Source organism: Podarcis liolepis (assembly GCF_965112155.1).
Source record: "Podarcis liolepis genome assembly, chromosome: 12".
Classification (NCBI taxonomy): Eukaryota; Metazoa; Chordata; class Lepidosauria; order Squamata; family Lacertidae; genus Podarcis; species Podarcis liolepis.
In genome coordinates, this window is record NC_139563.1 from 34542497 (window position 1) to 34567286 (window position 24790).

General features: G+C 41.6%; 1 long non-coding RNA gene across 1 annotated transcript in view; it reads right to left on the reverse strand.

Moving 5' to 3' along the window:
* Nucleotides 1–3845: 3845 nt before the first annotated feature.
* Nucleotides 3846–24790, reverse strand: part of LOC310690113 — a 53209-nt gene continuing 32264 nt past the window's right edge. Inside the window, exon 3 of the long non-coding RNA XR_014517916.1 lies at nucleotides 3846–3992. This is a non-coding gene — a long non-coding RNA (uncharacterized lncRNA). The remainder of the gene's footprint in view (nucleotides 3993–24790) is intronic.

The following is a 24790-nucleotide window of genomic DNA, read 5'->3' on the forward strand; positions in this document are numbered from 1 at the left end:
CATGTTTTCCTCTTATCATCAAGGTTTCCACTTAATCCATCAAGCTCCACTGGTTTCAAAAGGACTTAAATGTAACTTTCTCTGAATAACGTCCTATGTGTACAGTGGTGGCATTTTTTAAAGTCATGAATTGACCAAATGAACTCATTACTTGAAACAGAAGAGCCGCAATCCACAAACTGTTTATTTCATCCTCCATTTACGATATCATTCCTGTGCTTCCTGAATAATTCTTGCATCAGCAGAACTTGTTCTGCCCAAAACAAATAAATATGTGATATGCCTTACTTCGATTGCTTTCCTCAGAACATAGGGTCTCGGCATCTTTGTCAAGCAGGTCCAGATATTTTATTTTAGTCCGTGGCATAGAATCATAGAATTGTAGAGTTGGAAGAGACTGTGAAGGTCATTGAGTCCAATCCCCTGCAAAGCAGGAATCTTTTGACCAACTTGTGGCTCAAACCCACAACCTGAGATTAAGAGTCTCATGCTCTACCATCTGAGCTATCCCAGGCCACATTCTGTCTACATACAGTATTATTATGCAACAATGCAGGGATCAAACTAATGCCAACATAATCCAGTGCTATTGTGGGGGATATGAAAAACATGTCTAGGGTGTTCTCTTTTCTATTTTGAGAGTTAAGACAGTGGGCTGGATTCAACTAAATGAAATGAGGCTGCATTTTAATGTTGTATTTTAATCTTGTTTTTAAGTTGTATTTTAATCAATTTTTTATACCTGGTGTTAGCAGCCCTGAGCCCAGTCTTGGCTGGGGAGGGTGGGGTATGAATTATTATTATTATTATTATTATTATTATTATTATTATTATTATTATTATTATTAGCAGAAGCCAGCACAAGGAATTCCATTAGCGCAGTGGGGATTCCTCCCTCACCTCTCCTTGCCTGCCCCCTAAAACCCAAAATAACCTCTGTGGGGGCAGGAGAACCCCAGAACAGTGTGCAGTGGGAGGGCGACAGGAAATGGTTCTGTCAATTATATTTGTGCTGACAGAAGGTTTGTAACAGCACAACACTGAATTGCTCCCCCCAAAATTATCTGTGAATTGCCAAGGAGTTCTCCCAATTAACGGCTGAAATTTACAGGCTACAGATAAGGAGGCATGACATACTTTATTCCACTGCAGCCGCCGCCAGCCTAATGCCTTCTAGGCTGGGGCTGATGGGAATTGTAGTTTAAAACACCTGCAGGACACCAGGTTGGGGAAAGCTTCTTTACTGGGTTCCTTATTTTGCAGGAAAATACTCACCCATTTGAAGCAGAAATGTATCTAGAACCCATCTCTTGGGAAAGTTAAGGTCAAGTCATATGCATAGTTTGCAAAGATTCCTTTTCCAACTGCTTCACTGCCACCAAAGAGAAGTAGAAACCTTTTTCCTCAGCTTCTGTGAATGAGCACACTTAAGTAAGGATCATCCACAGGAATTCTTGCAGGGATTCCTTCCTCCTGTTTAATTGCCTGTTTTATAACAATTTGATCTGATTCTGGACTAGCACTGTCGCAAAGGGAGGCTTTCCAATCGCCCTATTTGGAAACCCCCAGAAGTGTGATCAAATATATTTATGATGCCCTTTGGCTACGTGTTTGATTTTCATGACCAAAAAAACCCAAACAAACAGAAAGAAGAAAAGCTTCTGACTCTTTAAAGGTTTCTCTTTAGCTATTATTGCTGGCCTGCAGCCACACATTCTCTTATGTAGAGGATCAAAGACGCCATTAGTGTGAGAGTTGGTCGATACAATGTAAGCCCTACTTAAGCACATTGCTCACAACATTCCTGCTTTTAAAAGGGTCACATACAAGGGATGGATGTCTTATTCCTGAACAAAATGTATAACAATTTTACATTCCCCAGCATTCTTGAGTTGTGTGATTTGTGCCTATTTAGAGTTTTGGTTCAATTTGTTTTCTTATGTCTTAAGATGACTCAAGCCACTTTAAAACCCAACACAAAGAACTGTTAGAATATGAAATACAGAGGCTTGTTTATTATATTTCAATCCAATTTTTCAGACAATTTCCTCCCAAAGTGGCTCATAGCAGTCTCCCTCTCTCTTTTTTTAATGACAGACAAGCCCCACCATTGGGCTTGTGAACTTTAAAAGACCAGACACATGTGGGAAGGAGAACAGAAGAGAAAGGGAGGGGAGGTCTCACAGGCCAAGGCTAATTGGTAAGTATATGGGGGCATTTACATCTTGTTCAGAGGCGGCTGGTGTTCTAACTTGAATAGGGGCTGGTGGCACCTGCCCCTGTGGCAGATGGATTGGGGGGGGGAGCATCCTTTCCCCTTATTTCTACAGGCAACTGGCACCTGGAGCTGAATGTTCTTTCTAGCAGGGAGGGAGAAGCAATACTGAAAGACATGAATAGATCAATTGAACTACCTAGTTCAATAATGTCCATATCAACTGGCAGTAGCTCTCCTGAGCTTGCTATCTATCATCTATCTATCTATCATCTATCTATCTATCTATCATCTATCTATCTATCTATCATCTATCAACTGCTTGCTTACAATCGTCTCTAAGCAGTGTACGAGGAATGTGATATAGCACAATTAAAATAAAAATGGGCAAAAAATTCAAAGGCAGGAAAAATAAAACCTTCAGTAGATGCTGGAAGTTCAACAAATTGGGGCCTGTCTGGCCTCAGCTAGATGGGATGGGAGTTCGATAAAATTGGGCCAACAGCTCCCAGTGGCTATGGGCTGTGCATCTGAGTCATGGGCAACCATCAATAGCGACTCTGCAGAAGATCTCAGTGACTGGGCAGGGAAGTAAGGGTTCTTGAGATATACTGTAGATATGTAGACAAGTTGTTAAGGGCTTTAGGCAAGAGTCTTTCACAGCAACATCTGGAGATGCAGGGGATTGGAGCTGCACTTTCTCTGGCCGATCGATGGGGCCAGGCCCATCTCCCACTTGCCATTATGTCCTTCCTGGGAGGAAGTGGAGGAAAGCCTCCAAATTGCCCTTGGCCCTGACCAACAGCAGAAACTACAGCGTTCTGCCCTTCAGCTCAGTAGTTCCATGGCAACTGGAAGTTGGAGACAAGTGCACTTTCTGGCAGGGCAGGAGGGAAGTAAACGACCTGCAGCTCCTGATGGAGCAGAGCAGCTTGGTCTTCCTCTTGCCTTGATGTTCTTCCTGGGAGGCAGCAGCTGCGACCTCTCAGTGGCCCTTGGTCCCCTGGCCAGTGACAGAAGCTAAAGCTGGCTTCTCTTCTGCTCTCCAGGCCTAGAGTAACTGTAATAAATCACTGAAGAAGAAAAAAATGGTATGAAAAGGAAGGTTCAAGCATAAGATAATTTGAATAGCACCAGACTTGGGGAGTGACTGTACTTCAGCTGTGGAGCTCATGCTTTGCATGCAGAATGTCCCAGGTTCCATCTCTCAAATTTCTAGCTCAAAGGAGCTGGTGTTATGGAAGACCTCTGCCTAGGACCCCAGAGTAGGTGCCAGTCACAGTGGAAAAGAGAGAGCTAGATGGACTAATAGTCTGACTCTGACCCAGCAGGAAGGCAGATTTTTGTGTTGCCCAAGTACAAGTGTTTTGTTACTAGGGATGTTGGAAAATTCAGATGAGAACAGAAGTTGCTGGTGCTCACTTATTTTTTCTGTATCCGAAACAGAAATCAATTGAGCAGATATGGTCGGCATTTGCTACTGTTGCACACAATACATATGGCTGTTGATAGGTAACCAAGGATATCCGCATCTTTACCAGCTGGGGTCACACCATGGTGTTGAAAGCAGGGGGTAGAGAGGGCAGCACCATGCAGGTTCATGGCTACTGATTGACCTCCTCACCTTCATCCCATTCTGGTATGCAGCAGTGATGCAAGCGACTGAAGCTCAGAGGAGTGCTGCTGCCCCACCTCACCAACCGCTCCTGTTCTCTGTTCTAACTTCTTAAGAACTGTAGCAGTCAAGCTAATTGGCTCTGCAATTTCCAGGATCACCCTTGTCAGTTAAAAAAAGAAGAAGAGAGAGACACTATTCAACAATCTTTTGAACCGACACAAGTACGATAGCTAATGTTTTGACGTACGCTGAGCAAACTCCTGCAGGGTCCTTGTGTGAATGACATGAGGCTTCATTGATGTGAATTCACTAAGATTGTCTATGTATTGCCTGGCATCCCCGTTTGCTATCCCATTAGAGAAGGGGTGCCCAAACTTTTTTCAAAGAGGGCCATATTTGATGAAGTGAACATGCATGAGGGCCAACCAAAATTGTTGACCTTTTTTAGGATTTAAGTTGTTGAGCTTTTTTATGATTTTACCCCAAAGTTATTGAGCTTTTTTTTTTTTTTTAAGGGTCTGGATTAAACCAACCGGTGGACCGCATATTAAGCCCCCAAAACGGACTTTGGACATGCCTGCATTAGAGACACTAAATATATTATAGCCTCCATTCTTTAAAAGGGTTGAAGCAAAGTAATTCAGTCTTCTTTCCCCTCTCTTGAAGCTGTTGGATAACCCACACTGGTTCCAAAGCCAATGACAACACAAAGCAATGAACAAATGTCCAGGTAAAACAGATTTGCCAGAAGCACATGTAACAAATACTTCTTGCCACCTGCTCTGTGAAACCTGATCTTAAGTTAATGTCATTGCCACCCCTGCCAGCTAGCCAGATGGCACTTGTGCTTGTAGTCAATGGCAGTCTTCCACTACAAGACGGATTGTTATCTTTATTGTCTAGCCTGGCCTAGCTAGATCCTTGAAGTTGTCTTGGCCTTTGCTTCTGCATCTTCAGGACCAAAACTGAATGCTCAGTTAGAATGATGAAAGCAGAGTTATCTAAATTCCACTTGGAGATTTAAACTGGATGCCAGTCTTCTAATTCCTGGACCCAGCTTCCTGTGTTCAGGAGATTGCCTGGGAGACGAGGCATTAAGAGAACAAAGGGAAGGTAATGAGTTATTAAGAAAGACAAGGGGTGGGGGCTCTGTGCTAGACAGCAACTGAGTGGAACCCCTCCTCCAGCTCTGAGATAGTTAGAAAAACAAAATCCAGAGTTGAGAGTTGGCTGAGATGTGACTTAGAGAAAAGAAGGGTGCTGATTGGTAAAAGCAGCAAGCTGGAGAGAGGGTCAGAGCATGATGTTTGATTGCTGTTTGAATCCTAGGCTACAGTTATGGGAGAAGCAGGACCCTATTGGGGTGTTAATGCTGTGAACCCCACCATCACAAACTCAGGTTGTATATATGTGTAAATACCGTATTTTTCGCCCTATAGGACGCACTTTTTCCCCTCCAAAAATGAAGGGAAAATGTGTGTGCGTCCTATGGAGTGAATGCAGGCTTTCGCTGAAGCCTGGAGAGTGAGAGGGGTCGGTGCACACCGACCCCTCTCGCTCTTCAGGCTTCGCGCAGCTCTCCGCAAGCCGTGGGAGCCCGGCGCTGGGCTCCCACAGCTTGCGGAGAGTTGCCTGCATGCTGAAGCCTGGGCGCGCCCAGACTTCATGCAGCTCTCTGCAAGGCACGGGAGCCCGGCGCCAGGCTCCCACGACTTGCGGAGAGTTGCCTGTTCTGGGGGCTGGGGTTGGGGGAAGCAATTGTATCTTCAATCAAAACCACTCTGTGCAATCCTATGCATGTCTACTAAAAAGTAGGTCCCATTTAGTTCAATGGGACCCTAACTCTGAATAATAGTTTTAATTTATAATCCCACATTTCTTGATATTCTTTCACACAGCTGCTCTTTTAGATCTACAGAAGTATTTTAAACAAGCATCAGATTTCTGCTGGCATTAGAATGGAGATGTGCCATAAAAGCAAAAAGGAAGTAGAATGAATAAAACAAGGTCTAAAATTCTGGTCTCTCTCTTTTTTTTGTCCTTGCTGAATTCATAAAAGTGAATTGCTTTCTCATTTTCCAGCTTTTTATTTAATATCAAGAAATCCTTGGGGGTGGGGGATTACTATAGGTTTCATATAAATAAACCTGGCAGCTGAGGAAAAGAATATCACATGGTAATCCCCAGTTCTGCTATTAACACTTTGCCAAAATATGTGGCTGATGGCTGTTCTGGTATTAAAGAGATTACACTTTGGCCTCAGCTATACAATAACAATCTTTCGATACATCCTGGGGGATAATTGGATGGGATTTTGTTGTTCACTTTCAAAACTGGAGTGTGCATCTTTAATACCTACTGAAAACCTTGATGACAAATATTGACACTTGGCTGTGCTTTAATGCTGTCAGATTTTTTAATTTCAGAAAGTGTAAACATGGCCAGGTTCTGAAGGTCTTGAACCAAGGATACAGAATAATTTTCAAAGGCATGGATAATATCACGGCGCCTTCCCACTCCACATAAAACCTGGGGACTTGACGTGAACAAACCTCTCCATAGTCTATTGCATGCATACCAATTCCACCAAACATCTCTCCCAATTATTTGGGAATGTACATGCTTGCTACGCCACGTTTTGCATACAAGGTAAAAAAATAAATAAATCATTTTATGGCTGCTAACCATTTCACCTGTATTTAGTTCCACTGACATGGAAAACACTGCAGCCAATTGTCCCTATTACAGCCCCTGTGTATCTCTCCCCAGTGCACTTGCATAAGGGGGGGAGAGAGATGTGAGCATGGAGTGTACTTAACTGCCAGCCTCAATGGCTCTGTAATGTAGCTTCAGCATGGCATAAATTAAGCTGTCATTTTTTTGGCAGCGAGTGCAGAGAGGCGATTTTCCTGTACTGTAACATTTGAAACAACAATTTTCTGGCTCCAGAACTAACTGACAGATCTGTGTGATACATGCTTGATGTGGGTACTTCCAAGTGGCTACAGCTGGAAACAGCCTTCAGGGGAAGCTATTGTCTTTATGAGGAAATGAGGCTGCCGGAAGCGTTTCCTCGCTTCTCAAGCAGCCTGCCAGTCACATCACAGAAGAAGAAGAAGAAGAAGAAGAAGAAGAAGAAGAAGAAGAAGAAGATCGACCCTGTGCTTCCACTGTATTAGGTTTTGCCAAGATACATGCAAAACCAGCTTTCCTGTATGCAAAACGCTGTTTGCAATCATGGCTCCATATCCATTAGCAAGATTGCTCGTGGAGAGAGACGGCCACTAAGTTTTATTGACGTGTGTAATGAGATGAGAGTCTGAGTGATGGCCAGGCTTTAGAGGTGTTCTTGGAAGTCTTGGCAGTCTTCAGTCTCATGAAGGGACAGCATAGGGGAGGGAAGGCAACCGCCCTTTCAGGTGTGTCATTAATGAATTACTGAATGTACAATGGCAGGAGCTTTGGTGGAAAATCCGCACTCCTTCCAACCAGAAGGGAGAGAAACGCAGAAAGTCCATTCCCCCCACACAAACACCAAAGAAAAGCAGGGAGATAATTAATAAGGAATAAAGAAGCCAATTCTTCCCTGTCAGTAATGTAGGCCAGGGGTAGCTAACATCATACCTTTCAGGTCTTTTGGACTACAACTTCTAAGAACATAGGAAGAACCTGCTGGACCAGGCCAAAGAGGGCCCATTCAGTCTAGCATCATGCTCCCCTAGTGGGCAAGCAGATGTCCCAGTAGGAAATTGGCAAGCAGGACCCAAGCTCAAGGGCCACTCTTCCCTTCTGTGGCCTCCAGCAACTGGCACTCAGGGGCACAGCCACCTCAGACTGTGAAGGCAGATCCATGCACTCTGTGGTTGGACAGTGCTACATAATGGCCAATGACTCTGGTGTAAGAAATCTCCCTTGCTACCTCTGTGCAGATAACTTGTTTTTAAAAGAAATGCCACCAACCCCAAGCTATTGTTGCTACAAGACCTCTCCACATGGATCGTCCCCTCCACTCTTTCTTCTCCTTTCCCATTATGGTTCTGCAGCCAAGAGGGGCCAGGGTTGGGCTTGTAGAACATAGGAGCCAACTCTTAGGAGCCGGGGTCCCTCCAGCCCCCCAATAAAATATTTGAGGGGGCTGGGCCCTCCCAATGTTGATAGGCATTGACATTCAAATGGTGTGCATTTCCCACATCATGCGAGGAGAGGGGGACTTACCTGGCACACCAATATTTCATTCAAGTTGGCACCCCTGCACACAGCTGAAACAGCCAATGTTTTAAATATACAACCCTAAAATGCTGTGCAAATCTCTGCTTTTGGAACCGTGTGTGGTGTGGTGTGGTGTGTGTACACTGTCATATGGTATATGCTGTTTATTATATCTGGGAGATTCTGACACCTATCAACATGGATTTGATTAACTATTCTGTTAGTTGAATGCTGTATACAAGAGAGGAACAATTTGCTCTTATCCCATCTTTTCACAACTGAATAAAATGGTAAGATGTTTTCAAGAATAACTAATTTGTATGAATTAGCCTGCTTGGAGTTGCCCACTACTCCACACAAACCTCAGGATCACATAGATAAATAGAAAATTCAGTTTTGCACTGTGATTATTGTCAGATATATTACTCCAATTTGTTTAATGTTATAGTATCATTCTCTTGACTTTATATCTTCATATTTTGGCAATGGAATATAATTTTACTAAACTTAGGTGGAATTTCCACAGTTCCCCCGAATGGCTCCCCTGGGAATTTCTATTAGCAGACTCTGCTACATTCAGAGTATTGTAGTCTCATGTGCTTGCTGTTGGTTCTAAGAGTTCAGGTCATAGTACTCTAATTTGAAGTTGCTCCACTGATGTCTAGTTCATGCTAGCATTGATTTTTAAGACCTTACCATTAACTTTTAAGACCCATGTTGACTAGGATTTGTAATCAATCTGGGAGTATCAGAATTGTTAGGGAAGATCTCTACCAGCTAGAATGCTGAAATTTAGGACAAATATAGTACTATCTATCTATCTATCATCTTCTGAAAAACCAAGCTGTCAAAACTCAGGACATGAGCTTTACCACTTTCCACTATGGCAAAAGACAAGTCAATCCACATACAGGACAGAATAGTGGGTCATAGGTGTTTTGTTGTGGTTGAGATTTGGGATAAGTTTAATCAATATGTTGATTCAGCACAGTCTCGGGACCAGTTGAGAGATGTGGAAATATCACAGGTAATCAAATTCCCTACTCATGAACATTCTTAAGCCTCATTTAAAGCACTATTATACCACTTTAACAGTCAAGGCTTCCAAAGAATCCCGGGAACTGTAATTTGTGTTAAGGGTGCTGAGCGTTGTTTGGAGACCCCTATTCCCCTCAAAGAGTTACAAGTCCTAGAGTGGTTTAACAATTAACCCCTCTTCCTAGGCAACTCAGAACAGCAGCTCTGCGAGGCAAATGTGGGCCTCCCAACAATTATCAGCCCCCCTTAACAAACTACTGTTCCCAGGATGCCTTGGGGAATGCTATGACTGTTAAAATGGTATGATACTGCTTTAAATGGGGGCCTCAAGTCTAACCCTTGCCCACAATCTCATCAAAGTAGTAAGGGAACTGGAAGTATACATGATCATGCTTGCCACACCTCTTTTTGAATCATTCATATTCAACTGTAAACTGATTTCATCGACTTTCAGTTCACATACTACTGCTTCCACATGAATGTAGATAAGTGCAAGCTCAGGGACATTTTGTGGTAACAGGAAATGTGATCACAAATGTCTCTTTTTCCTTCCACTTTATTATTTTATTTTATTTATTTATTTATTTTATTTATTTAGCATTTTTAGCCTTCCCTTTATCATGTGATCCCAGGGCTGGTTGCAATACATTTAAAACAAAGACAAATCCAGATAGTTAAAAGACAGTTTTATAAAACAATCCACCACCACCACCCCATGTTTCCCCAGGCTGTTATGAACCCATCATGACTTAATATATGCTGGTTCCTCTAGTTATTCAACCATTTAAAACTTAAGCCCTATTTGTGCTATATCTTCTACAGCATTGGAGACAACATTGTTGATCATATCCCCTCTAAAAATAACAATTTGAGAGTATTAGGATTCCATCAGCACTGTCCTATATACCCACAGATTTTTGGCTAGATAATTATCAATATTATAAAGATCGATGAAGTCTTAAGCTATCAACCTATGTTTGTAAAGTCCAGTTTTTAGAACACATTATTTCAGTAAGAACGGAGTTAATTCAAGTGTTCTACCATTTTGCGTGGACAGGCGGAGTCCCCAGATCCTGCACGGTCCCCTGTCATGTGAATAACGACTCAAGACAACGTGCTATGGGATTAAATTGGCCACAACTTTATTAAATTTCAAATGTGGGTAGACCTTGGCTCAGGCATTGGGCGTTCTCCCAGCCGGGGACCAAGGGAGCATCAGGGTTATCCAGTGTGGGGGGGGGATGGGCCGGCTCTGGAGAACATATGTTCAAGCAGAGATGGCCGCCCCCGTAACGCCGCCGCCGCAGGAGGGAGCAATGACGACCTTTCGGTGTACGGCCAAAGCCTCCCTTCAGAAAACCCCTTTAACGGGGAACCCTGGTATCGCCGCCGCAAGAGGAAGATGGACAAAAGGATTCCGCCCAAGGCCTGATACCGCCAAAGTTGTGACGTTTTGCTACGGGAAAGGCGAAACCTGCCAATGCAGGGAAATTCCTTTCCGGCCCTTTAACAGCGACCTTAACGTAGCAGCGCCCGCATACCTGTGAAGAAAAGTTAACCTGCAAAACCTGTGAAGAAAAGTTAACCTGCAAAATAAGACCTTAACTGAGGGTGGGCAGGGTGGGAGAAGCTCTGGAGCCAAGTGAGGATTCCTAGGTAAGATCCTCCCTCTATTGTGTGGGCAGGTAATCTCTCCCCTACCTGGCCTGGTCTCCTTGGCAACGCTTCCCCCAGGTGGGATTGGACAACTGACTGAGGTAGGTGGAGACCTCCAGGTATCCCACCTGAGGGAAGGCAAAGCCAAGCCTATGCTGTTGGAGCCGCTCCAGATCTAGGGGCTGCACGCGTCCATGCAAAGGGTGCCCCCCATTTTAAGCGGGGAGCAGTCATTCCTAAACGGCTTCATACCTGATTGAAATGAGGCTGCTCACCAAGACTTGCCTTACTATTCAATGGAATTGATATTTCCATTGTTTTTCCTGGTCTCTCTAGATTGCCACAGACATGTCATAAACCATGCTTGTAGCTCTTATGACTGTCATTTTGCCATTGTCTGATCAACACTGCTGAGTTTTAGTATTACTCTGTTTTGTCAATGTTAATGCAGTGGCAAATGATAAAGATGCATTTTGGTGGGAACACTGGTAGCCTTTAATAACGAACAATTTGTGCACCTCAAATTGCTGGTATACATGAGCAGGTTTAGTCAACCCCTGAAGAAAACCTGCACCTTCTCATTAGAGGGCAATGGTAGCAAGAAAGCAATTCAAAAAAGCCATAGGGTTGGCAGTTGTGCATATTTTGTGCTATGAGTAAATAACTTCAATTGATTTAATCATAAGAGAATAACAGGAAAACTACATTGATTTCCAAATCCCTGGTGTGAACATCAGAATATATTGACCAAGCTCCATGCAATAAGTTTGTATGAATTGAAGAAATATCAATATTTGATCATTAGTCCAACAAAAAGATGACAATTTAAGCTCTTCTCAAAACTGAATAGTGTTATATGGTACTATTTTATGAGTAGTACATGATCATACTTTATAGCCTTCATTAGGTTAAAAAGAATAAAAGCCATAAATTTGGTTGAATGGCTGTCTTGTTAATTGTGACATGCCTTTCACAAAACAATTTGACACCAATAATAATAGACCAGGTCGAGTTTTTTTATTTAATTTAGAAAACTCAGTTGTATTTTCAGGACAGGGTGTTACTGCCCTCGGTATTTAGTCCAGCTTGAGAAGTGGTAAATACAGAACAATGTATTTTAAAGTTAATTAATTGTTTTGTCCTAAGACATGAAATACTTTCTTTTCCAGGGGAAGCTAAATCACAGAATCCTTATAAAAAAAACCCCACAATTCCTAGTGTATGCCAACTTTAAAAGAACAGTCGTAAATAATTTCAAGGAACAGCCATAAGTAACCTCATTATTTCATCTGTTCTATTCTTACTGCAAAACTGATATTAAGACCATCATTATATTTGCTGCTGTTAAGTATGGTTTAAAAATGAGGATCAACAAACTTTTCCCATAATATGATCATACCTTAATAAGGCACTAATGAGCCACATTCCCTCCCATTCACTATCATATAACAATCTTGTGGCACCTACACCAATTGCTTACTTGTGTGCAAAGTAATAGCTGGAAAGTATTTAATGTATTTTTAGAGGGAATCTAATGCAATTTAGCAGCTGGAAACCAGAGGAAAAGCCAGAATCACGTGACCAAATAGCTCTTTGCAGACCACAGTCTGAGAACTGATTATTCTAAAACCCAACTACATACAGAGAGATTTCGTCCTATGCTTCATGGGTATGCATCAAAATTATAGAGTTTGCTCTAGGTAGATTAAGCAGCAAGATATGCATATTATATTGCCTGGGGCAACTGCAGTACAAAGATCATCAGAACACTTTCATTGATTTCTATGACGTTTTCCAAGGGCGCACCAATATGAAGATTCAGGCAAACAAAGCGAGACCTGCATTTTGGAGGAGTATACTATGTCTTAGTTGTAGCAGTCCAATGGCAAATATCTGCTAGTTAAATAACAACTAGCTGTCAATCAAAAAGAAAGCTATGAAAAAGCACGTGGATACATTTAGCTTTTTAAAGGTCAATATTTTGGCTATCTTCCATAAAACTGTAGACTGGTTCTGTGTGCCCAAAAGGACATTGGACTTTTGCTTTTCAAAAAGAAACCTGCATAGCAGGTCTTTTTTGAAACTTGAGGATGGACATAATTCTCGGAGATCTGCAGTCTTCCAGTTAGTCTTCCTTGAACCTTACCCATTGTGACTTGTGACTCTTGAGCAGACTATTTTAACTGATGCGATGATGATGACCATACCAGGAGGAATGCTTTCAAAAAAAAAATCTAAAGGTATGTGAGATCCTTTCAAATCTTTAAAAAATACATCTGGATGAATGATCTGAACAATTACAGTCCAGTTTCGAATCTGCCATTTTGAGGGCAAGATAGTCTATCAATCACGGAATGGACAGCTCCTTTTACACTGGGTTTTCGGGACCCATATATGTCAATTTAAAGTAGAGATGGGGACTGAAAGCGTTTTGCTTGCCCTAGTCAACAATTTTCATCTAGAACTGGGCAGAATATAACTCTGCTCATTCTGCTGGGCTTCTCTGGCATACTAGGGAAGACCCATAACTCAGGAGAGATCCCAGGCTCAATCTCCCAGCATGCTCAGGTTGGGCAGCAGATGAGCCCAGCCTGAAAACCTGGAAAGCCAGTGCCAGACAATGTTTTCTTTGTTCCTAAATATTGGGTAGACCTTCAGCTGCTGGGCCAACACCAGTTGGAAGCAATGGACAACCACTACCCTATCCTTTAGCATTTGATCTGTCAAGTTTTACAAACTTCCTGCTTGTATTTGCTGTTTTGTAATGCCTATGTGCAGCTAGAAGAAGAAGAAGAGTTTGGATTTGATATCCCGCTTTATCACTACCTGAAGGAGTCTCAAAGCGGCTAACAATCTCCTTTCCCTTCCTCCCCCACAACAAACTGTGAGGTGAGTGAGGCTGAGAGACTTCAAAGAAGTGAAGGTCACCCAGCAGCTGCATGTGGAGGAGCAGGGAAGCGAACCCGGTTCACCAGATTACGAGTCTACTACTCTTAATCACTACACCACACTGAGGTAAACTGATAGTTTGGACTACAGTGTGATCAATAACTGATGGCACTCTTTCCCCTCTTCTTTATCCCATCAAGGATCAGGGGTTCAGTATCAAAACTGGGCTTGAAATCTAATTATGGACAGATAAGGTCTAGGAAGGTTGTACAGTGGTACCTCTGGTTACGAACTTAATTCGTTCCAGAGGTCCGTTCTTAACCTGAAACTGTTCTTAACCAGAGGGACCACTTTAGCTAATGGGGACTCCCGCTGACACCACACCGCCAGAACGCAATTTCTATTCTCATCCTGAGAACAGTGTAAGTTTTTAACCCAAGGTACTACCGGTACTTCCGGTTTAGTGGAGTCTGTAACCCGAAGTGTTTGTAACCCAAGGTGTCTGTAACCTGAGGTACCACTGTTTTTAATTCAGATGCTAGAGAGGCTATGATTGTGGCGAGCCAACCTTGAACTGAAGCAATGTCAGCTTTACCAGCCTCAGGTGGAATTACATTCCCCCTAAATGGCAAGGTGTGTAACTTGGGGGGCAAGCTGTGTAACTTGCCAGACATGCTTTTCAGGGGTTAGCCATTAAATATTTGATTTCATCATAACTTCTCCCTCAGCAGCTTGGGGACATTTGGCTGAAACTTTGCGGGTAAATGTCTCTGAAGATGGTACTGCAGTCCCACAACATCTGGGGAGCCAAGACTGAGGAAGGTTGCTGTAGCTTGTGGTTTTGCTCTGGGTCTCTTCCCTCTCACCTTGCGAGGTTCGGATTCAAAGCAAATTTAAATCCTTCTCTTCCATCACAGAAGCTGGGCTGCATATAATTTTGGTCCCTCAGCAATTGAGATTTGTGGGCCAGCTTAGCTAAGCAGTATCACAAGCTTTACTATCACAAGCAAAATATAATATACATAAATGTGCTAAAATGCAGGTAGTGATGGAAGTAGGAGAGGTGATGGTGAGGCAGTGATGTGAGGTGAACAGCCATAGAGAGGCAGGAGGAAGTGTGTATTTTGCTGCTGTTGTTGTTATGTAAATTCATTAGATGCTTTTTCTAGCGACAGGCAACTCAAAATGCCTTTGCAAAAACAAAACAAAGTAGCAAACAAACAAAAAGCCCCTATATTCAATTAAAACCAAGGGTAGATGGGGGATACATTTTAAACACTCCCTGTTTTAAAAGGCTATAGATCATTAACAGCCAAAGCCCTGGTTGAAGAAGAATGTTTTTGCCTAGTGCCTAAATACACACACACACACACACACCCCACACCACATTAGTAAAGGATCACAGTAGCTAATATTACTAAAGAATTAGAGGTAATGCCATATTTCACCAATACAGTTGAACAACTACGTTTCCCAACTCCTGATTCATTACTGGAGCTGGAACTTGGATGATAAAAAGACTGCTTCTTTTTACTCTCACTGAAAACTTCCCCAGTGGTCATAGTGAGTATGTCAAAGATTAAAAGATAGCTGTACCTAAGCCATACAAGTGATATAGAGACATACCATTATCTGCTCATAGGGAAGAGTGCCACCTACTGAATGACAAGGACAATTTTTAGGCAATTCATTTCCAAATGTAGAAACTTTCCCTGAAACTGTATTATCAACATTCCACATGGCACTAATGTGTGCAGAATATCCTGAGATTTTATAGAGAACCATGCCCTTCAAATCAGCAGGCTGGTGGAGACTGATGTTCAACTGGTATCCGAAATTTAATCTGTGTTCTGATCCACATGCAGCCAAGTCCACTTATTGTTATTGTTTATTATGTAATGTACATTTGATCTCTCAGAATGCTTTAAACTGCCTCTCTGCAGAAACAGTTGTGGAAATGGAGATTGATTGAGCAGGTGGCAGACATGAATTTACGTTTTTTTAAACAAATCTGTATACTTGGAAGTGCCAAACAGCTATCATATATTTAGCTAAATAACAGCCTATAAAGAATCTTTTTTTTATTTAAAAAAATCTGACACTAATTTCCAGATTTGTTACAGTTTTAGGACCCTCGTAAACCTGTACTAGGTTTAACAGAAATATGATCTGCTTTGCTGCAGCATATTTTATTTTCCAGCGTTAAAGTAGTACAGACCAAATAAGCGGTATATGGTAAGATTCCGAACATTTTTGCCTTCATTCTAGATGAATTATTTGTTCAATAACAACATTTCACTAATACATTTCATATCACTTTTACCCTCAGTTTGCCCATCACTCTGTAATCATTTGGATTATAGCTGCAGAATGCACTGACATTATTTCAGAGGCAATATGTGTTTGTCCCCTTAGGGACAAAAAAAGGAGCTTTCCTGGGCCAGACCAAAGTCCAACATAGTCCACCAATCTGTGCTCATAGTGGTCAGTGAGATGCCTCCTGGAAGCCCACAAAGCAGGACATGAGCACAACACACTCTACCACTTTTGATCCTCAGCAACTGTCTTTCAGTTATTCATGGATGGAGAGAGCTATCGGTGGCTACTAGCCATGATGGCTGTGCTCTGCGCTCAGCTGGAGGTAGCAGTACTACTGAATACCAGTTTCTGGAAACCACAGGAGGGGAGGGTGCCCCTGTGTTCAGATCCTGATTCCTGTGAGAACTACTTTTGGCAATCTTTCCCAAAGTAAAATGTTTTGGCAGTTTAAATACCTAAAAAACATAGTAATCTAAAGAAACAAGCAATGGAATAAAGGCTCTCAGTTGCATTGCTATTCTTTTTCTAAAAAGTGGAAATAATATTTTTTTCATATACTGTATTTTTCCATCTATAAGATGCCCCCATGTATAAGACACCCACTATTTTGGGGGACTCAGATTTAAGAAAATGGGGGGACACTATCCGTGTATAAGATGCCCCCCTAATTTTGGACATTATTTGTTAGGGGGGAAACCTAGTCTTATACACAGAAAAATACGGTATTTATTTTATTACCTAGCCACTTTTTAGGGCACAATTGCCTTTTCAAAGTGGTTTACAAGATTTTTTTTTATATAAAAAAGCATAAAGTTTAAGAAGAAGAACCATCCAATAAAACCGCAATACACCGTGTTTCTTATGTGCATCTGCTTAACCTCTTTCATTTTTACTATCATGAGATGGAGAGAGAGAAAAGGGCAGCCACTGAGAATGTCTGTCGATACTCTTTTGTTGCAGATGAAACAGACCACACTACACATTCTTCAGGTCACAGGATAGGATACAACTGGACTTGCTATGACTCCCACAGTTGAACTGTATGTGGCTACCAATACTAAGCCGTGACAACTATATATAAAAAAAGAAAATGTAGCATGGCTGCTGGCTTCAAACTTATCAAATTATAAATGATTATGTCAGCCATCGGATCTACAATCTGAAAGAAACAAATCACATTATTCAGGTCCTATCTACCTCCAGATTGGATTAATATAATGTCACTCTACATGAAGCTGCCCTTTAAGTCAATCCGGAAACTTTGGTTAGTCCAGAACCCAGACACTAAAGTTGGTAATAGATCCTATGCCAACTGCATGGGTTACTAGTAGTTTAGGGAACGTGGGTGGCACTGTGGTCTAAACCACTGAGTCTCTTGGGCTTACCGATCAGATGGTTGGCGGTTTGAATCCACTTGACGGTGGTGACCTCCTGTTGCTCTGTCCCAGCTCCTACCAACCTAGCAGTTCAAAAGCATGCCAGTGTAAGTAGATAAATAGGAACCGCTGTGGCAGGAAGGCAGTCCTGTTTAGGGAAGCTTTTAATATTTGATGAATTATTGTATTTTTATATTTTGCTAGAAGCCCAGCCAGATGGGCAGGGTATAAATAATAATTTGCAGTAGTAGTAGTAGTAGTAGTAGTAGTAGTAGTAGTAGTAGTAAATGGCGTTTCCATGCATTCTGGCTTCCATCCCGGTGTTCTGTTGCACCAGAAGTGGTTTAGTCATGCTGCCTACATGACCCGGAAAGCTGTCTGTGAACAAACACCAGATCCCTTGGCCTGAAAACGAGTCGAGTGCCGCAACCCCATAGTCACCTTTGACTGGACTTAACCATCCAGGGGTCCTTTACCTTTTTTTTACTAGTAGTTTGTTTCTGAGCTCAATTCTAGGTTCTGGCTGAGCAGTTGGAGCCAAGGTTCCTTAGGAATCACCTCATCCAGTACAAACCTACTGACAATCATTCCACAACTACTACTACTAATAATAATAATAATAATGATGATGATAATAATTACAAAGGTCCTGCCCAGCAACGGTTTCCCAAATTGGCCTTTGCTTATGTTTTTTTAATGGCTGGTCTTACTGTTCTTATGGTGGATTGTTTTATGTATTGAAGTTGCTTTATTTTGAACTGCCTTGAGTATATTCTGGTGCAGAAAGGTGGAATAGAAATTTCTGAAATAAATAAATTCCTTATTACCAGGAAGAGCATTTATAAAGCACTGCTTGAGGCTACATTAATCAGAGGTTTCAAGTACAGAAATGGATCCAGAAGCATTCAGGGTGATGAACTTCTGGCCAGAATTGGCTAGACTTAACCAATCCTGGTTATCCTTATACTTGTCAATGAAAAAGATTCATAAATACATCAGGCATAAAATGCATACATATTTATTATTTTTTGTATGCCGCCTTTCCACAGCTCAAACCATGCTCAAGATGGCTTACAAGATGAAAAAATACATAACTACCAAAAGTAGTTATAAACAATAAATAAAACACTACCAAATGAACAATTTCCACACATATCACAGCAAGATCTAAAACAAAGATACAAAAACCAACAGCAAAAAAAAAAACACCAGACCACACTGCATGGAGAGGGGAGAGAACTGGACCCTGCCATGACCCAAAAGTGGTCTACTCTTCAGTATCTGCATGTTAAGTGGAATATGTAAAACGACTGCCTTTCACATGTCCTGCTCAACACACAGACATTGTGGAGCCTGCGGATGGGATGGTGACATCAGGAATGGGGCTGCTGAGCTGGTTATTTAAGCTATAGACCTGGTTATTTTACACGTGATGCCCGTATGATCAGGGCATCAGCTTTCTTGGCAAATGTGAACAAGCATTCTCTCAAATATTGTAATCATATGCACATTATGTAGAAGAAACACTTAATATTATGTAGAGCTAATACCTGCATCAGAGAGTTCATAGAATTTCACAGAGCTCATGACCTCAACATGAGCTTCTGCATTAAGACAGAAACCCATTTTGATATTAAAAAGCCACATTTTACAACATGTCTAACTTTGACCTTTTATGCAGATGCCTGTGCTTGCTGATAGGGGCTGACAGCTATTGTTAGAGCTATCAACCTTCAGTTCTATGCTTGATCTTATTTACTTCCTGAGAATTGTATTTTGTCTAAGAAAATTAGACCTGTCACTCTTCTGATATGATGTTTCTCTACAAGTCTTAACCACAGAAAGTGTGTCTGTCTGTGCTACACCTTCCACTCTCTTTCTTAAACAATAGATGGGAGAGATTTCTCTTTAACAAATACAGATGAAATCCTTAAAGCAAACTATTACTGGAAGAATAAATAGAACATAGTAAGCTTTACAACTCTGAAATATTTTATTAATTATTCTAGTTCATTTTATTGTTGGTTTTTGGTTGTACCTTAAAAAGGGTGGGGAAAGTAAGTCTTAAAACAGGTGGTGGTGGTGGAGAAATATGTGCAAAATTAACTTTGCAGATTCCGTAAGCGAGCATCCAGTCTTCCAAGCACGTGTTATTGCAGATGGTAGCCAACTGAACAGTGTTTTTTCTTATTCAAGCCATTTTAACTGCACTTAAGTGAAAAACCAGAGGGAAAGGGGGTGGGTTGAGGAAGCTTACAAAGCTAAAAGGCTACATTTTCACTTCACCAGTTGCAATCATGAGTAACTGTAAATGTAAGATAATTCACACAGATAATCATCCTTTGAAAAAAGTGCTGGTTTGAGTAAACATGATTTGAACATGCTTTCTTTCACATTCCTTCTTCCCTTCTATCCACTCCTCTGTTATAGACAATATAATTTAGGTGCTACCGTACAACGCTCACGCAGAAGAGTTATTTATTTTAAAATAACTCCAACCGAGAAGAGATGCTTTAAAGTGTGAGGTGATTGTCTGCATCGTGTGTTATTTACTTGCTCCAGCTTCTCTCCCCTCTCCTGGCCATGTGCTGTCTTTCTAAGTTGTAAAAATTCACTCACAGCAGGAAACTTAATGGCTTTACCTGTCTTTATTCAGCATTTTCAAATTGTGCCATCCGCGCGCAGGTGTACCTAGCTTTTGTGCAAGGCTCTTTTTGTTATTGTTCAGCTCCTACCTGCTCAAAATCTGTCAAGAGCCTATTTGTATGCACACAGTTAATGTGGTAGAAATAAAAGCCACAACCTGTCAAATAAACTCCCTGCACCTGTATGGAGCAGTTAAATTGTTCCATCTACCATTCTTCTCTCAGATCAAAGGGGTCCTTACTGTGAGGGGCTCCAGAGAAATAAAGAAAATGATAGACCTTCTTATCCTTAAAGGGGAGGGGTGGAAGGAGAGAGGAACAGAGAGAGAGAGAGAGAGAGAGAAAGAGAGAGAGAGAGAAGGGACTTGTTCAACTACCTGAAGGAGCTTTTGTTTGGCATGGACACAACGTGAACACATTCTTTCACATTAAGAGCTGCAGAGGAAGAAATTCATTCACTCCCTTTTATGGTGACGTAGCCATGGCATTCATGTGTTTTTAACCTTGAATAATGTTTGTCTCTAAAGCTCCAAACAAGTTTTATCCTGTCCACAGGTCAGTTTTGTTACAAAGGCCAATTAGCAGTGCTACCTTAGCCTGCAGCAAAAAGCCAAGTAATGGTGGGGGCAAGCCCCATGGAGAGGTGATGAATAGCCCATAGAGCTATAATTTGAGAGAGGAGGAAAAGGGGGCTAGGGTGGGGAGGGGGCTTTGAAGCATTTACCTTACATGGAACTCCATTGTCACTGCAGGCTGTTTGATCTTAAAATAATTTACTTAATGATCTCACCATGGAAGCAACCGGCAGAGGCGAGATTAGGTTGTAAGGGCCTAATGGACATGGGAAAAACTTTAAATTATTCCACCAAGAAAAAAGTACGCACAGGATTGTGATTTTGCTCTTTGGGTTCTTTTATTTGAATAGGCAAAGCTGCCTGTAACACTGACTTTGCATATGCCGTCAGAGGAAGTCAGCAGAATATCCAGCATTTGTTTAACGTTTCTTACCGCTTTAATATCTGTCATTTGACTTTTTACATAAATCACTGCGATTAGGGTTCTGTTCTTCAAATATTAAATAATTCCTTGTTCCAAACTTCCATTGCCAAAAATGCTCGTTTCACAGCATAATTATTCACAAAAGGACATTTCAGGATAAATGTAGGAAATTAGCTTTAGGGGGATTTGATGGAACTATGAGATGGCTGTGGCTGAGGTCCAAAGGAAAGCTTCAGTGTGTGCAGCGCTTTTTATTTCTTTTTTTCTTTTTCCAAATAGCAAATCCATACACACTGCTTTTAAAAGTCTTCTTAATTTCAAATGTTTGTCGGGTAGCATGAAAGGATAAAATGTTTAGGAAATCTAAGACCAAAGCCCCTATACTAGTTTATACTATTCTTTGATCTCAACTCATAGTAAGGGTGCAACCTTGGTATTTGTTTTTTAATGTACTTTTTAGCATCCAAAAAGCTATGTTTTACAGCACACAGTGTGCAGCTGCTGTAGAGGCATTCACACTGTAAAAGTTTATCATGAAGAATCACTTTACAATACTGCATATTGAGAAACTGCAAAGCCTTTCATAATACCCATAGAATAGTACCTGGCTACATTAAATGGAAATGAAAGGCTCCACTCAACAAACTCTTACTCAGAATAGGCGCATTGAAATGAAATGCCATGGCTAACTCAAGTCCATTAATTTCAGTGGGTCTACTCTGATGAATGCAACTTAAGATGTACTGCCTATTCTGAGCATACTAGTCGCTAACCTTTTTAACTAGTTCCAAATACAATGAGTCTTAAATACAATAAGTTGTGTTATTTCCTGTACTTATATATCTGTTTGTTGTGTTGTTGAAAAAAAAGATAATAAGGCAAAAGTGCAGAAGTGAGATATTAGATTGTGTCTAAAATAATTTATTGTTTGTTCTGCTATATGCACTTATGAAAGACAGAAGCATTTTAACGTGTGGATTTTATTAAAAGAGATACAGGCATTTTCGTTAAAATAAACAATTACTAACACTGTTTGAGTGTTCAATGCACTGAGTGCTGCTGCCTTACAACTATCATTTATTATTGTATACCTGAAGGAGCGTCTCCACCCCCATCGTTCAGCCCGGACACTGAGATCCAGCGCCAAGGGCCTTCTGGCGGTTCCCTCATTGCTAGAAGTGAGGTTACAGGGAACCAGACAGAGGGCCTTCTCGGTAGTGGCACCCACCCTGTGGAACACCCTCCCTTCAGACATGAAGGAAGTAAGCAGCTATCCTATCTTTAAAAGACATCTGAAGGCAGGGAAGTTTTTAATATTTAACGCTGTACTGTTTTTAACACTTGATTATTATTATTATTATTATTATTATTATTATTATTATCTCAAAATGCTAGTAGAGTCCAGACAATTCTCTGCATGCACTCAAAAGACATCATGAGGGGAAACCAGACAGGCTAGCCTCGCCTCCTGCCACTGATACACCATGTGACACACACACACTGACATACACTCTTCATGAGAAGAGGCTCTATGTGTGCAGTTCTCCTTTACACAAGGGGGGTTGGGGCAATGACTGGGTCATTCACTCTTGCATGGAGGCACTGTGCGTGTGAGTTTGTGGCAACTATGAATGGCAAGAGGCATGACTCCTGGGGGCAAGCAGGGGAGAGGAGGGTTAGCAAGCCCCTCTCACACATTCTTGGAATTTGTTGGAATCTGTCATTTGAACCTTTCCCTCGCCCAACTGTGTTTAACTCAGCTTGCCATATCTGGTTCCCCCTCAAGCCTTGAATGTGCTGTTGTGAGTCATGGGATATTCAAGATTATTCTAATTTCTGGTGATGAGGAATCTGTCCATCACAAAATACTGAAAACCAAGCCACCTTCTTTGAGGGGACCAAAAGGGTTTTTGATTGGGACAAATGCTTACATGAGGGTCTACATACAAGAGGGTTGCTTGATGCAGGAGAGCTGTAAAAATGGAGAAGTTGAAAAGCCTGGATTAGCCAGAGGAAGAGATAACCTTCACACAATATTTATATGGGATCTCAAGATTGAGAGGCAACTGCTATGTTTGGATGTCATAATAAACCATGGTTTACTGTGATGGAAATGAACTACAACAGTTCTCAAGTCCACACACTCCCTCTCGTCCTTCAGAGCAACTATGAGATCAGAAGCTTTAATCTTAACGATGGTTTGATCAAACAAGCCAGCTTTCCCACTTGCGATTTGAAGTTGCCTTGTTTCAAACAAACCATAGTTAATATTAACCGCAGTTTGTGTGTTCAGAAGAAATGACAAGCTCTGTTTGATATTAAAAAAATAAAAATGCAGAGGCTCCTTTGACATCTAAATGCAGCCACTTTTATTTCATTTCACTTTCTAAATATCATGTCATATAAATTCTGAAGAGTGCAATTGTTCCATCATTTATGCCCATGCAACGATGCTTTCAGCATGATTAAGCAAAATAAATGCATATCAGGACACTTTTGTCAGCATAATGCCACATCTATATTATACACCTTGGGCTGCATTTCAATTCTCCCACAGCAAGGATACAAATTTGGCTGGAACATGAAAGAGTGCTCACAAAGGGGCAGCAATTCTGTTATATTTTGCTCTTTTACTGTAATCCAATTTATTCACAGATGTCCCTATTATTCTCTGGCATCCTAAAGACAGAGATGGTAATGTTATAACCTTATTAAGGGACTCTAAACATAGCACTGGGGACGCGGGTGGCGCTGTGGTCTAAACCACTGAGCCTAGGGCTTGCTGATCGGAAGGTCGGCGGTTCGAATCCCTGCAACGGGGTGAGCTCCCATTGCTCGGTCCCTGCTCCTGCCAACCTAGCAGTTCAAAAGCACATCAGAGTGCAAGTAGATAAATAGGTACCGCTCCGGCGGGAAGGTAAACAGCATTTCCGTGCGCTGCTCTGGTTCGCCAGAAGCGGCTTAGTCATGCTGGCCACATGATCTGGAAGCTGTAAGCCGGCTCCCTCGGCCAGTAAAGCGAGATGAGCGCCGCAACCCCAGAGTCATCCGAGACTGGACTTAACTGTCAGGGGTCCTTTACTTCTACCTTTTTAAACATAGCACCAGATTTAGGTAGTGCAGGCAGTTCACCTGCAAAGGGCACTGAGCTGAGGGGGTGCAAAATTGAGAAGATCCATAACTGAGAAGATCTATTTGGCAGCACCAAATTTTGGGCTCATTCAGGGCACCATATTACCAAACATTATCAAAATCCACCCCTGTTAGACACCTCAGGTGATGAGGCATTGCAGGGATAACCATGCTAGCTCTGATCTCCCGCATCACCTTAATGAGTTGGGAAACATAACTTTGGAAGCAAAGAGCCTGGTGTACTTTTGTAGGTTCCCTGTGCAGTGTACAGCTCTTATTTTGAATTCTCCACCATGATCTGCAGATCAGTTCTTAGGAAACCTTTGAGATATGTGTTGAACTAGAAGGGAGAAAACTGCAATCTCAACTTATCAGAAACCAAAATATTTTCGAGGCCCATTGACTGCAGTGGGGGAGATGAGTACTGTATTGCATCTGATCTCATTGATCTACAAGGGACTTACTCCTAAATAAATTTGTGTTGGGTGACTTTAGGTCCCATGGAAATCATTGGGAAGTGCTAAACTGTCATCATAGATGGGAGTTATTAATGACACACATTTAAGGACAAACCGTTAATAAACAATGAAGAAGAAAAACTTGTATTTGAATCTAAGGAAAGTTCAACAATCCAAATTATACAACTGACATATGAGAATATCTGCTCTGGATATTCATCCCTTTAGTGCTTAGT